At 42.8% G+C, this 8,316-nt stretch overlaps 1 pseudogene; it reads left to right on the top strand.

Moving 5' to 3' along the window:
* The first annotated feature begins 6,821 nt into the window (after positions 1-6,821).
* On the top strand, positions 6,822-7,123 carry LOC125137982 (peptidyl-prolyl cis-trans isomerase A-like; annotated as a pseudogene).
* Positions 7,124-8,316: the final 1,193 nt, after the last annotated feature.

Genomic DNA, 8,316 nt, shown 5'->3' with positions numbered 1-8,316 from the left:
GTATTTCTCATGTTATTTCTAAAAAGTTAGGAAGAAATAGGCTTTGGGCAAGTTTGAGGAGAAGGCTTGATGAGGAGGAGTTTGGAAGACCTTCACACCCCTCAGAAATGCTTCTTCCATTTTTAGAAGGATTTATTTGGGTTACCGAGTGCCCGTTTAAAAACAGTGACTCAGTGAGGCATCGTAAATGAGTGAATTCCTGCATTGGGATGATTTCAGCCACACATGCGGGTTGTTGCTGCCTGAAGACACTTGACCTGGGTCAGCTTCACGTGGCAGGTGGGTGGCGTAGAACACCAACCGGTTCTGTTGTCAAGCCTGACTTTTTTGTTCCCTCCCCATTGATGAGCAATAGGACCCAAGGCTCTTTCAGCAAAATAGGACGATTTCTGTTGATGAAGTGTGTTCCCTGCAAGAGCATGAAATGCTTTGTAGAAGGAGAATGTAAAGTAAAATAAGCAGAAACTAAAAAGTGCTGTTGGCTCCAAAAAATGCCCATGATCAGGAGTTCCCGTTGTGGCACAGTGGTTAACGAACCTGACTAGGAACCATGAAGTTGCAGGTTCGATCCCTGGCCTTGCTCAGTGGGTTAAGGATCTGGCGTTGCCGTGAGCTGTGGTGTAGGTTGCAGACTCAGCTTGGATCCCGAGTCACTCTGGCTCTGGAGTAGGCTGGCGGCTACAGCTCTGATTAGACCCCAGCCTGGGAACCTCCATATGCCCCAGGAGCGGCCCTGGAAAAGGCAAAAAGACAAAAACAAAACAACAACAACAACAACAACAAAAATGCCGATGATCACCCTTTTGAAGAAATCAGAGCAGTCAGTCTCATGCATCCATGAGATATCAGTCCACTGTCCTCTAAGAAAATGAGCTTTTTTTTGGGCTACATCTATGGCACATGGAAGCTCCCAGGTTAGAGGTCAAATAGGAGCTGCAGCTGCCAGGCACAGCCACAGCCACAGCCATGCCAGATCCAAGCTGCATCTGTGAACTACAACAGAGCTCACGGCAATGCCGGATCCTTAACCCACTGAGCAAGGCCAGGGATCGAACCTGCAACCTCATGGACATTAGTCAGGTTCATTACCACTGAGCCACAACAGGAACTCCAATGAGCTTCTTTAGCAATGTTGCTGGTGCCACTAGGAACTAAGACAATAAAATCTGCATCATAAATTCTGCTTTAAGACCTCATAGCACCATGGGGCTTAGCTGCTCTCATCAAGTCTCCTACATAAAAATACCTCCACAGAAACCTCTACTTGTCACCAAACACCAAGAGAAAGAGGCCCAGGCAGACTAGAGAAACTGGAGCTCTTCTCTCTCGCTCTGCTGCCTGCACTTCCCAAAAGTGAAAACCTCTCCCATGGGTCCCTGATTCTCCTCAGTGATAGACGCTTCCAGCGTGGGTGGGAACGCTCAGCTCATTTTCCCTGTAAGCCTTTTATCTCTCATTGTGGAACCGTGGCTCTTGGACCCACTGAAGGGATTTCACACATCAGCACTCAGACAGAATGTGCAGGGGATAAAGGGCCTATGAAATCATATGGGGATTATCAGCAGGTTGGTCTCCAAATGGAAACTAATCGAGATCATTTCATGCACTGAAGTGGGGTCAAAAAAATCACAGCTCTGCCCATTTCTCTTCTTTAAACGGTACCTGCTCTTCTAAAAGAAAGTTGAAAGTTAAAAGAAGGCTTCCGAGAGGCCTGTCTTCAAGAGCTCTCGGTGGGGGCCCTGGTTTTTGCTCCCACGCCACCCCTCCACCTGGCCTCTGCCTTGCCCCTGCATTGATTTCTCCAGAACACCCCTTCTCCCAGCTCCAGGCCCTCCCCTCTCTCAGATGCCTGAGCAGGAGTTTGGGCTCCCCAGCCTACTACCAAATTTCAATATTTCCCCTTCCTATGCTTAGAAGAACTGAGGCGAATACTTTACTTTTTCCACCAAAAAAAACCTTGATTTTATTTTCATTATAAAAGTATACTTTTATCCTGCCCCTTTTCTGAAATTTTGCTCTGATTTAATATGAAAATGTCCTTGGCTACTCAATATTAAAAAAATGAGTTTATTGTTATTATCTACCTATCTATCTATATAGATTTTTTTTTTTTTTTTTAGGGCCGCACCTGTGGCATATGGAAGATTCCAGGCTAGTGGTCAAATTGAAGCTGCAGCCTACACCAGTCACAGCCACACCAGATCTGAGCTGCGTCTGCCACCTACACCACAACTCACGGCAACACCAGATCATTAACCCACTGAGCAAGGCTAGGGATCGAACCTTCATCCTCATGGATACTAGTCAGATTCGCTTCTGCTGAGCCACGACGGGAACTCCAAAGTTTGTTATTATTTTTTAAAGCCCTGTTTTATTTTATTATTATTTTTTTTTTAATGGCTGCATCTGCAGAATATGGAAGTTCCCCTGCCAGGAACTGAATTTGAGCCACAGCTGCCATCTATGCCACAGCTACAGCAATGTTGGATCCTTTATCCTATTGCACTGGGCTGGGGATTGAACCCGTGCCTCTGCACCAACCTGAGATTCTTAACCTACTGCTCCACAGGGAGAACTCCTAAAGCCCATTTTAGCATCCATTCGTTATTGGAGGTCTCCAGAGCTCCCAAACACCTCAACCAAATGCGTATACATATCATCACACCTTTTTCACATATTGTGAGGTCTCCTTCATTAAGCCTGAGAAGTTAAATTGGTCTGAAAGAACAGAAACTGTGACTCACTCAGTGCTTAAATCCAATTCTTACTTTCATAAAACAAATATTTGTTTTTTGATTCTCCATCTGTTTCTGTGTTACATCTTCTTATCTCCAAAAATAATGTGAAAATTTTAGAAAAGTCTTCATAAGATTTCTATTGAGGAAATTTGATTTATTGCCTATGTTGTAAATTTTGAATTAATTGAAGCAACAAATCATGATTCCTTCAAGATTTCTAAGTATTTATGTTTGGAACTAAAATTCTCTAAATAAGATGGATTCATGGTTGAGTTGTTTGTTGGTTGGTTGGTTTTACTTAATGAATTGTATTACATTTATAGGTGTACAACAATCACCACAACCAAACCTACAGCATGTCCATCCTAAACCCTTAGTACATCCAATGGTTGGATTTTTAAACTTAAAATATCATAATAACCACTGAATGAATATAGCCACCCTGATGGTTTTCCTATTGTAGCTTTAAGTTGTTATGTTTATTTGAGTAGCTTAAAACCTTCATGAGTCTTAGGCAACATGCAATGCACTGTAGGTTGAACATTGATCTATGTAGTGTCATTTTAACCAAAAAGAGGCTGTGTTAAAATGTTTAGGGTCATGCAAAATAATACATATAGTTATGCAAGAACTTAGCCTAAAATTTCTTCCCCTCCAAAATCACACTAATAACCTGGAATGTTAATTAGGAGGTATAACAAAAGAACTGGATTTTAATACCTCTATGTCCCTCTCTTATTGTTTATGAGTATTAAAGAACATGAAATGGTCTAAAGGGAGATAGCAGGAGAGAAGTTAGAAGAAGCATAGAAGTCGCAAAAAATACAAATTGAATAGTCAGTCCCTTCGTGAATTGGTATTAATGATACTTTCAGCTATTGATTAACCAAATGAATGGAGTGGGGGGCCCTGTATTAGTTTGCTAGGGCTATCACACAAAATACCATAGACCAAGTGCCTTAAACAACAGAAAATTATTTTCTCACAGCCCTGGAGGCTAGATGTCTAAGATCCATGTTGGCAGGGCTGGTTTCTTTGGAGGCCCCTTTCCTTGGCTTGTACATGGCTGCCTCCTCCCTCTGTCTTCACACTGTTTCAGCTCTGTACATGTTTGTGTCCTCATTTCCCCCTTCTGAAAAGCACGCTAATAATACTTGATTAGAGCCCACTCTAATGACCTCATTTGAACAGTCACCCACTTAAAGACCTCTCTTTGAATACAGTCACATGTGAGGTACTGCAGCTTAGAACTTCAACATGTAAGTTTTAGGGGATCCTGAAATTCAGCCCATAACAGAGTTCTGACTAAGCCACCTGCTGAAAACCACCAAAAATTCCATTTATATTATAATATGCTTAGTATCTTTTTAAATGCATCAAAGAGCTGAGAGGGGGGAAAAAAAGATACACCCACAGGCCAAACCCAAGTTAAAATGGGAAACTAAGTAAATAAAGCAGTGAAACTGGTTATATTTTGAGGGCATTTGTCAAAACCTGGTGACCTTTTAAGCACATTAAATGTTTTTGTTTTTCTTTAGTTTGCAGAGAGCAGAGAACAGGAGATGAAACACAAGGTGAGGAATCTAATTAAAGCTCCCCTAAACCAGAGGGATCCACATTTAGGGTTAAGGGTGAGCTAGAAATAAGCCCATCCCCTACTCATACCACCAACCCTGGGATCACAAGAAAACTGTTACTCCTCAACCTTGGCATTGAGTAGAGGGAAAAATAGTCCTCTCAGTAATTCACAGACCAGCCTTGAGCAGATTTGTAGCCTGAATTTATACTGCTTTTGTTGCCCCCAAAGCCTTAAATCCCGGAATTTAAAGTAGTCTTGGAGTTCCCATTGTGGCTGAGTGGTAATGAACCCAACTAGTATCCATGAAGACAGGGGTTCGATCCATGGCCTCACTCAGTGAGTTAAGGATCCAGTGTTGCTGTGAGCTGCTGTGTGGGTCGCAGACATGGCTCGGATCTGGTGTTGCTGTGGCTGTGGTCTAGACTGGCAGCTACAGCTCTGATTTGACCCCTAGCCTGGGAACTTCCATAGGTCACAGACTTGGAGGTTAGGTGTGGGCCTAACAAGACAAAAAAATTAAAAAAAAAAAAAAATAGGAGTTCCCATCGTGGCTCAGTGGTTAACGAATCCGATAGGGAACCATGGGGTTGCAGGTTCGATCCCTGGCCTTGCTCAGTGGGTTGGGGATCTGGAGTTGCCATGGGCCGTGGTGTGGTTCACAGACACGGCTCAGATCCCACGTTGCTGTGGCTCTGGTGCGGGCCACCGTCTACGGCTCTGATTGGACCCCTAGCCTGGGAACCTCCGATATGCTGTGGGAAGCGGCCCTAGAAAAGGTAAAAAAAGACATAAATAAATAAATAAATAAAGTAGTCTTAGGTTGGTCTTGCCCCCAGGTATCTTTCAGAAGTGTTCTGGTTATTGACTGCTGGACAAAAAAAATCAATGCTCCCCCAAACTTAGCATCATAAAACAACAGGAATTTTATTATCCTCCTTGATTCTGTGGGTCAAGAATTTGGAAAGTGCATCACAGGGACAACGTATCTCTGTCCCAAGGTACTAGGTGCCTATCTGAGAAGACTTGAGGACTGGGAGGTGACTCAGGGGCTATAAGCTGTAATTACCTACAAGCTGGCTTACTCGCAGGGTGGTCAACACAGGCTGTTGGCTAGGACTGCAGCTTAGGCTATTGTGAGAAGACCCGCCATGACCTTTCCAGGTGGCTGCAAGGGCTTCCTCACAGCATGGTGGTGGTTCCAAGGGCAAAACATCTGAAGAGAAGTAGAGTTAAACTGCATGGCCTTTTATCTCCCAGCCTTGGAAACCTCTTCCATTCTAGTTACCAGCCCTCTCGGATTCGGGGAGCAGGAACACAGACCCCAGTTCTCCATGGGAGGAGCATCAAATCTACCTGTAAGAAGAGCATAGGGGGTGGGAGATGTGGTTGCCATATTGGAAACTACAATCCGCCATCCAGAAACATAGGCAAATTCTTTCTGGAAGAGGCTTTTTTCAACTCAGGTTTCAAAAATTTCACCCAGATATGGAGTTCTCATTGTGGCTCAGTGGTTAGTGAATCCGACTAGGAACCATGAGGTTGCAGGTTTGATTCCTGGCCTCACTCAGTGGGTAAGGATCTGGCTTTGCCGTGAGCTGTGGTGTAGGTCACAGACTCGCTCAGATTCGCCTTGCTGTGGCTGTGGTGTAGGCTGGCGGCTACAGTTCTGATTGGACCCCTACCCTGGGAACCTCCATATGCTACAGGTGTGGCTCTGAAAAGACAAAAAAAAAAAAAAAAAATTCCCCCCAGATAGAGTTTCAAAGTATAATAGCAGAAGAATCACAAAATACATAAAACTCATAAAGTAAGAAGGTATTTTATAAAACAGCCAGCAAAAACAACCAACAGAAGCATCAGACTCAAAAACCTTCAGATACTGGAATTATTAGTCACAGAAAATAACTATGCTTAACATGTTCAAAGGAATAGACATTTAAAAAGATGAATATGGAAGAAAAGACTCTAAAATTGACCAAGCAGATTTGAAAAAGAACCAGCAAGGATTCCAAATAATAAAAATAACAAGAATTAAAATTTAAAACTCAATGGATAAGCTAAACATAATCTGTTTAGCCACATTAAAGGAAAAAAATATGAACTGGACTATAGAACCAAGGAAATTATGTAGATTGCAGCACAGAGAGTCAAAGTGACAGAAAGTATGAACCAGAGATTAAATAACATGGAGGATCCCTGGCCTTGCTCAATGGGTTAAGTATCTGCTGTTGTCATGAGCATGTGGTGCAGGTCGCAGTCGAGGCTCGGATCTGGCATTGCTGTGGCTGTGGTGTAGGCCAGCAACTACAGCTCTGATTCAACTCCTAGGCTGGGGACTTGCACATGCCATGCATGCAGCCCTAAAAAGAAAAAAAAAAGTTATGCTCTGAATCTTATATCCATGCCATCCAAATCCCTCAGCATGACTTCCAAAGTGTTCTACAATCTGTCAAAAGAATTTGGTCATAAAGTTTCCTGTTTTTCACAGAATTATTCTGGGATTTATGTGCCAGGGTGGTGACTTCACATACCATAGTGGCACTGGCAGCAAGTCCACCTCTGAGGAGAAACTTGATGAGAGTTTCATCCTGAGTCATATTAGTCCTGGCATATTATCCATGCAAATGCTGGACCCAGCACCAATGGTTGCCAGGTTTTCATCTGCACTGCCAGGACTGAGCAGTTGAATGGCAAGCATGCCATCTTTGGCTAGATGAGCAAGAACATGAATATTGTGGAGGCCGTGGGGTGCAGGGAGAGGAAGCCCAGCAATAAAATTGCCATTGCTGACTGTGGACAAATCTAAGGCATTTGACTTATAGGAACAAACATTCTTCCACTTGTACAATTGTATATTTACAGGATTCTTCTGAGGATTAAAATAAAGACTCCATGTGAAAAAGAACTTAATATAGCAGCCAGCACAGAATATTCAGTGAATATTAATTGCTGATGTTGTGACTATTATTCATTGGAGCCACATTCTAAAACCACATGCTATTAGCAATATTCTAGAAATCTTTTTTTTTTTTTTTTTTTGGTCTTTTTGCCTTTTCTAGGGCCGCTCCTACAGCACATGGAGATTTCCAGGCTAGGGGTCTAATTGGAGCTGTAGCCCCTGGCCTACGTCAGAGCCACAGCAATGTGGGATCCGAGCCATGTCTGCAACCTACACCACAGCTCATGGCAACGCCGGATCCTTAACCCACTGAGCAAGGCCAGGGATCGAACCCGCAACCTCATGGTTCCTGGTCGGATTCGTTAACCACTGAGCCACGACAGGAACTCTGAGAACTCTTAATCCTTTTGTAGGAATGGGGAAACCTGAAATTTGAAGATAAGTTTGATAACTGTTGAAATAATCTTGGCCTATAGTGAAAAAAAAAGGATATTTGATTACAGCAGTGAGAATGGAAAGAACTCTAAGAAATGAGCTTAAGAAAAAAAATTAGAGAATTCAGAAAGTAATTACAGCTGTGGAGCACAGAAAATGGAGGCAGTAATACATAACTACAATCTTTTAAACTCTTGAGCTCAAGAAACAGATTCCATTGGGAAAAACACAGACACCAGGGGAAAAAAGATCTAATTGAAGGAAATGATATTAGATTTGAAGAGGAGATAATTGGAAATCCATGTAAAATATTTAGTCTGATTAGAGAGATAAAGGATTGGCTTAATTAAATGAATAGAAGAACAAGTAAATATTTGAAAAAGTATTTGAATATAAGCAATAAAGTAGTAAAAATTGATAAGCTTTCTTCTTTTAAAAAATTTTGTTGGAGTTCCAATTGTGGCTCAGTGGGTTAAGAACTCAACTAGTACCCACAAGGAGGTGGCTTCAATTCCTGGCCTCGACCAGTGGGTTTGGATCCAGTGTTGCCAAGAGCTGTGGTGTAGGTGAAGATGTGGCTTGGATCCGGCATTGCCATGGCGTGGTGGCCCTATTCGTCCCCTAGCCTGGGAACTTCCATCTGCCAAGGGTACGGTCCTAAAAAG

Source organism: Phacochoerus africanus, chromosome 10, assembly GCF_016906955.1.
Source record: "Phacochoerus africanus isolate WHEZ1 chromosome 10, ROS_Pafr_v1, whole genome shotgun sequence".
Classification (NCBI taxonomy): Eukaryota; Metazoa; Chordata; class Mammalia; order Artiodactyla; family Suidae; genus Phacochoerus; species Phacochoerus africanus.
Note: the sequence above shows the minus strand (reverse complement) of the source record. Positions and strands in the feature narration are given on the sequence as shown.